The sequence below is a fragment of the Lipotes vexillifer genome, unplaced genomic scaffold, assembly GCF_000442215.2.
Source record: "Lipotes vexillifer unplaced genomic scaffold, Lipotes_vexillifer_v1.1 scaffold911, whole genome shotgun sequence".
NCBI lineage: Eukaryota > Metazoa > Chordata > Mammalia > Artiodactyla > Lipotidae > Lipotes > Lipotes vexillifer.
Genome location: NW_006781377.1, coordinates 861,013 through 868,530, shown reverse-complemented (window position 1 = coordinate 868,530; position 7,518 = coordinate 861,013).

Here is a 7,518-nt window from a genome sequence, read left to right as displayed (position 1 = left end):
TTCACTTATTTGGCGCTCCGCGGCACGTGGGACCCTCCCGGACCGGGGCACGAACCCGTGTCCCCTGCATCGGCAGGCGGACTCTCAACCACTGCGCCACCAGGGAAGCCCCCCACACTGGACTTTAAATGACTGTTTATTAAGTTAACATGACATGTTCCTCGTCACCCTTCGGGTCTCATCAAATGTCACCTCTCTGTTGACTGATTCCAAGAAGCCTCCCCAGCCCTACCCACCCCCTAACCAAAGTAACTCTACGACATCATGCTGTTTATTTCTTTCGCAGTCCTTATCATTTGGGGAAATAATGTAATTAACATATATACTTGTTTGTTGTTTATCTCTCCTGACAGAATGTAAGCACCATGATAGTGGAGCTCTTGTTCACACTGAATCCTTAGCCCCAGGACAGTCAAGAGTCAATTTAAGTACTCGGAAAGTACTTCTTAAATGAATCATTATACCTCCGAGGGCCCAGGTATGACAGTGGCAGTAGAAGTGATGTGTCCCAGTGCCCCTCGTTTAAAGAGCTAGTAAGGTTGCTGATGGCTTTTGAATGTTTAAAAAGGTGACAATCAGGAACAACTGTGATAAGGTGCCAGTCCCCACCTCACTCCCTTTGTCTTTGCCATACCCAGCCCCCTCTGCTCACAGAGAGGCCCCACCTGCAGGCTTAAGCCCCAATGAATTCCCAAACCAATAATGGCACGAGGAAGGAAAGCCTCAAACAGCTGTTGGAGCCATGACTGAAAGAGTTAATGAGGCCCCAGTCATTCCTGCATGGTTCAGAGGAGGTTTGCCTACTGCGAGGGTCTGCCAGATAGTACTCCCTAGACAAGCACTGTCTCTTCATATAGGTAATGCAAAACTCTGGTTCACTAGCGTCTGGAACATTGCACCATTTGAATGATGCAACCAAAGTTTTGAGTTACTTTTATTAAATGTAGTAGATGAAGATGGTCTTCCACTTGGCTCATTCCCAAATCTGTATCGGGGTCTGGTGAATGAACTGGGGACTTGAGAACTAATCCAAAAGATCTGGTAGGATCTTCCGTAGAAAGAGCGTTGGAACCTGATCGTCATTACAGAACAAGGCCTTTTTGTTCTTTTTCTGATTGAAGAATACAGGAGTCTTAACCAATTATACAGAGTGTTTCATATATTATGGCTTGGAAAGAAAAGAAACCCTTTTTGGCAGAATCTGTGACCTTGGTTTTTTTGTTTTGTTTTGTTTTTTTATTTTTGGCTGCGTCAGGTCTTCCTCGTGGTGTTTGGGATCTTTTTTTTTGTTGCGGCACACGAGCTCTTTGTTGCAGTGCTCAGGCTTCTCTCTAGCTATGCGTACGGGTTTTCTCTCTCTAGTTGTGGTGTGCAGGCTCCAGGGTGCTGGGCTCTGTGGTCTGCGACAGGCGGGCTCTCTCGTTGAGGCGCGTGGGCTCAGTAGTTGAAGCGCACAGGCTTAGCTGCCCCGTGGCATGTGGGATCTTCATTTCCCGACCAGGGATCGAACCCGCATCTCCTGCATTGGAAGGTGGATTCTTTACCACTGGACCACCAGGGAAGTCTCTGTGACCTCGGTTTTAAAGAAATTACATGAGCTATGCCATAGTATAAAATTATCAACTCAGCTTCTCATTAACTAAAAAATGGTATTACTTGGACCAGAAATCTTGACTCTGGAGCTTCCAGGTTGGTGACCACGTGGAGGTGCTAGGATAGTGACACTCCCAGAGAGGGCAGGGAAGTGCCACATTCCTTCCCACAAACCTTGCCCTGTGCATCTCTTTTGCCAGTTGTTCCTGAGTTATATACTTTTATAATAAACCAGAAGTAATCTAAAACACAAGACACACAGACAGAACATCACATGGGGACAGAGGCAAGGACTGGAGTGATGCATTTACAGCCAAGGAACACTGAGGATTGCTGGCAACACCAGAAGCTAAGAAAAAAATAAAACAGTTTCTTCTCTAGAACTTTGAGAGAGAGCACAGACCTGCCAACACCTTGATTTTGGATGTCTGGCCTCCAGAATTGTGAGAGAATAAACTTCTGTTATTCTAAGCTACCCAGTTTGTGGTACTTTGTGTTGGCAGCCCAGAGAAACCAATATGGGTTCCTCTACATGCTGCCATGCCCATCTATGGATTAACGGAAAGAAGCACAAAACTTTTTTGCTTCTCAGAGGGTTTATTATAGTGGCTATAGGTTGCTGCTTACTGGAGAAGGACTGAATGCATGTTCAGTTGTGATGGATTTTCCCGTAATAAGATTAAAGAAGGTGCATGTTCTCTTCTGTGAAAACTGTAGAAAGAGACATGAAAAGATGAGCCCTCAATGTTCATTATATAATGCTGGGTATAAATGAGAAGAGAATTGGCTTATTTGCTTTCCAGGGATAATTTGATGAGTCAGGATTTTAAATTATATCGTCTTTTCAGACAAAATTTAGATCCCCATGTGCTCAATTGTATTCCATTGGAATGGCAAAGTTTTGCTGTAGGAGGACTTAGCAGGACAAATGAATGATAAAACCATAAGAAATTAGGCTTTAGAAAAATGAAAACTAACTTCTGGGAAGTTGCTGGAATAACACTGGTCAAAGAATAACACAAGTTGTATTTTTACACAACAGAATAGGGGCATTTCATACATGTAAATATGTCTCTTTTTTTTTTGGCCACACTGCATGGCATGTGGGGATCCTGACTAGGGATGGAAACTGTGCCCCCTGAAATGGAAGCATGGAGTCCTAACCACTGGAGCACCAGGGAATTCCCAATATGTCTTTATTAAAAAACAAAACCTCCAACCAATCCATCAGCATATTTTGGCTATGTGTCCTTCAAAGCATATCTAGAATCTGACCATCTCTTCTCACCCTCACTGCTCCCGCTCTAGTACAAGTTTCCATCCTTTTTCCTGGGGGTTACTGCAGTATACTCCTAATTTGTGTCCCTGTGTTACCCCAGATCTTCTCACTCTTTCATTCAAAACTCTCCAGTGGGCTACTCAATTCGTTCTAAGTGATGGCCAAAGTCCCTACAATGCTCACAAAGACCTACATGGACTCCCCCTGTGCCCCTGCCAGCAACCCGCTACCTCCCTTTACGGTTACCTGCTACCGTCTCCACCTTGATCACTCCACTCAAGCCTCAGGTGGTCTCCTTGCCCCTCCCATCCCCTGAAATGCTCTTCATGCAGGTAGCCACAGGGCTACTCCTTAATTTCCCTCGGGACTTTGCTAAAATGTGACTTAATCAATGACCCTCCCTCTATCCCACTGTTTTTCTCCATATCTCTCATCACCACGTGCCCCACCATACATGTTAGTTGATTAGTCTGCCTCTCCATACCCGCAAGGTTCTGCATCTGCAGATTCAACCAACCTTGGACGGAAAACATTTGAAAAACAAAATTCCGGGAAAGTTCCAAAAAGCAAAACTTAAATTTGCGTTGCACCAGCAACTATTTACACAGCATTTACACTGGATTTACAACTATTTATATAGCACAAAAATACCGCGCTATTTTATAAAAGGGACTTGAGCATCTGCCAATTTTGGTATCTGTGGTGGGTCCGGGAACCCATCCCCTGCTGACACCAAGGGACCCCTGTATTGATCTACTATCTGTCTGCCCCCGCTGAAACGTAAGTGCAGTGAAAGCAGAATGTTTGTATGTTTTGTTCACTGCTCTACCCCCAATCTTTAAGACATCCCCTGGACCACAGCAGCACTAAACAGATATTTTTTGATACATTTCACTCTACAGTTTTCTGACTCCTTCTTTAGACTCTAAGTAAAGACTGTTTTATTCACCTATCTCTGTGCTCCACATATGTTCTTTGAATGAATTAATATAAAACGTTTTGAAAGAAATTTATAGCTCCATTTATTTTGAAATTCACTTTACACTTACAGCAAATAGCAACTAATAGGCACAGATGGTGTTACTTTTAGGTTTGTTTGTTTGAATAAAAGAGGAAAATAACTGAAAGCAACCAATGTTCATTTTGAATATTGATTTCTAATCTTCTTATTTTAAAATTCAAATTATGCTCTGAAATGTCCTAAAGAACTGAAGCAGACATTTTTACTTCCATGGACATTGAATCCATATTTCTTAGGTTGATGCAAAACTGAGGCTCCCTGTTCTCTTATTTTAAATCTCTCTCTTTTATTCCCCGTTTCTATACACAGGGGATAAAGGGAAACATTCATCCTCGCAGAATGGCATGGCACGCAGAAGTGATGAGGGTTGCACTCTAAGAGGATTAAGCACACAAAGAAGATAATTAACTTGCTGAGGCCCTACAGAAAATTGTGGAATAGTAAGAACAGCATTCAGAGTTTCTGTCATCCTAAGAAAGATCGATTCAAATAGCTACAGTGCATGCCTCGGAGTTCATTTGTAAGCCCCGAGTGTTAATATAAATGAAGAAGAATATTTAACCTTAAACGTAAGGCAGAGAAAATAAAATGTTAATAATTTAAAAGTGGCTTTTGCTTTTAAATATAGGCTGACACCTAGTTTAAGACCAAAACAGACTATATTTTTGTTACTGTCTTTAAAATCATTCACAATAGCAATAGAACTCCACGTAATAAAATTTCACTAGGGAAAAATGATGAGAATGCAGAGATACTAGGCTTACTTCTCTAAATGCAAACCCTTATAGGTGGTTTAAATAGCCTCTTATAGGGTACTTTCCCTGGATGGGGAAATTATGAGCAATTTTAATTTTCCTTCTTTGAGCTTTTAGAGTCTTTCAAAAATTTTATAAAGAACGTATAGTTTTTAATCAGAAAAAATTATGACAATTATAATGGGCTTAATTATTTTTCCTAATACATATAATGCTCAGCCCTTAAATTTAGACATTAGAAATGTACCTCACGTGTTCGAAAGCAAAACGCCCAGTTGATTGGGCAGAAAAACAGCTCCAAGGCTACTGAATTTGACTCATTCCCTGAGTGCTGTTTATTGTAAATTGAAAATGTAGTGCCAGGCAGATAAGTCATCATCTAAGAAGAGTGAGTCAGAGGGCAGAACCACTTTTGACAGGCAACTGGACTTTGGAAAGAAAGGGCTAGAGAAAGAGAAGCTAACTGGAAAGAATCGGAGATTTCTTTGATGCCTGTAACACCCTACATGCAAGCATCAGTGAGAAATGGGCAACAGTTAATGTTTTAGATTTTGCCTAATGATCTATTATCCTCTGAAATCTTGGGAATATTCATTAATACTCTTGAATACATTATTTCACACAAGATTTAAAATCATTCTGACACAGATATGTTCCTTCAGGACATTCCCCACAGGAATATCTTTTCTCCTTCCACTCTCTGGCTTTGGGAAGTTTGGTTCAATTTGACCCAACTCTTAGGTCTCTGCCAATGCAGAGCTGCTATACGCAGAAGGTTGGTGGTGGTCTCTTAGTCTTAAGTAATTCCTCTGGGTATCATCTGCAAGCCTAAAGGTGTAAATCAAGAAGAAAAGCAAAAGGAATTCAAGGGTAAAGGGAATTTCTGCCACCTTTTAAGTAGTGAGATGGGGCTAATTGGAGCAGAATTGGTTGGGACAATACAAATAAATGTGAGGTGTTTATAAGGAAATTGATGTAAATTTTAGATAATTTAAACCCACCATTTTCTTAGTGTGTATTCAAATATCTTATAAATACAAACAATATATTATAATGTGTCAGTTTAAAAATAAAAATATTTATGTAAACCATGCACAATCCCTTCAAAGTTTCTTCAGCATTATAAATGGGGCAATACATGGGAAGAGTGTGCCATCTAGTGGATAAATAAAAAATACATTTTTGTGTAGGAAGTGGGGGGCAGGGTTAAAACTCTTAAGTAAATGTTAGTATTCCTCATTGTACTATTTTATTAATCAAAACTTCTTTCTTAATTCAGAATCAAGTAGATTCAGATATTTTGAAATATACAGCGCTTTAAAACACAAATGATTTTGCCAATACATTCTATTACTTTTTTTCTGTTTAAAAGTGTAACACATGCCATTGTAGAAAATTTCTAAACTACAGAAAGGTACAAAGAAAGTAAAAACTATAACCCTGCTGCCTAGAGACAACACAGTTAACATCTTAATGAATTTCTTTCAACTCATTTTCTAAGCATTCACAAATGTTCATATAACTGACATTTCAGAAAGTAATGTTTGAAGGGTGCTTTAAAACATTAAAGTTACACTATGTGTTTTTAACCATGTGATTAAAACTTGCTATTGTTCGGGGAGGTTCCTTTCCTAGAGGGAATAAACTATGCATTGCATGGATAAGTGAGAAAATATCTTATGTTTAGGAAACTGCGAGTGGCTCAATACCGTTGGAAAGTGAAGTAAGAAGTTTAAGTTCAGTGAGAAGAATGAACAGGAGTTGGAGAGGTATGTGGAAAGTGGACCAAGAAGAATCATGGGTATGCCAGTTGGATATGTTGTCTGTTGATAGGGATAACTATTGAGAAATTTGGGGTAATGGACTGACGTTATTGGATTTGGATAGCACATAATAATAAAAAAAAGTAATTTGATACTAATATGGAGAGCAGACTGAAATAATGGTTCTCCAAGCTCGCTGCACTTTATTATTTCTTTTAATTAATTAATTTATCTATTTTTGGCTGTGTTGGGTCTTCGTTGCTGTGCGCAGGCTTCTCATTGCAGTGGCTTCTCGCTGTGGAGCACGGACTCTAGGCTCGCGGCCTCAGTAGCTGTGGCTCGTGGGCTTTAAAGAGCAGGCTCAGTAGATGTGGTGCACGGGCTTCATTGCTCCGCGGCATGTGGGATCTTCCCGGACCAGGGCTCGAACCCGTGTCCCCTGCATTGGCAGGCAGATTCTTAACCACTGCGCCACCAGGGAAGCCCTGGCTGCACTTTAGAACTACCTAGGGAGCTTTAAAAATACTGATCCCCGGGGCTTCCCTGGTGGTGCAGTGGTTGAAAGTCCACCTGCTGATGCAGGGGACGCGGGTTTGTGCCCCAGTCTGGGAGGATCCCACATGCCATGGAGCAGCTGGGCCCGTGAGCCATGGCCTCTGGGCCTGCGCATCCGGAGCCTGTGCTCCGCGATGGGAGAGGTCGCGGCGGTGAGAGGCCCGCGCACCGCAAAAAAAAAAAAGAAAAAGAAAAAAATATATATATGTGTGTATATATATATACTGATCTCCAACTCCAGTCCAAACCAATTAAATCAAGATCCTTGGGAGTGAGATCTTTTAAATAGTTTCCCAGATGGTATTATTATACAGCTTGGGGTGAGAATCACTAGACTAAAGAGAGATGAAACCAGAGACAGAAAATACCACTAAGAAGGAAGTTGCATTAGGTAATGTGAAAAATTATGTGTGCCTAAACTAGGTTAGTGACAGTAGAGGTGTGGAGAAGTTGCGTAAGCGGTAGAGTTGACGCGAGTTGATAATTAATTGAACACAAAGTATGAAAAACAAAAGAATCAAAGATTATTCTCTAATGGTATCTTGGCAGATT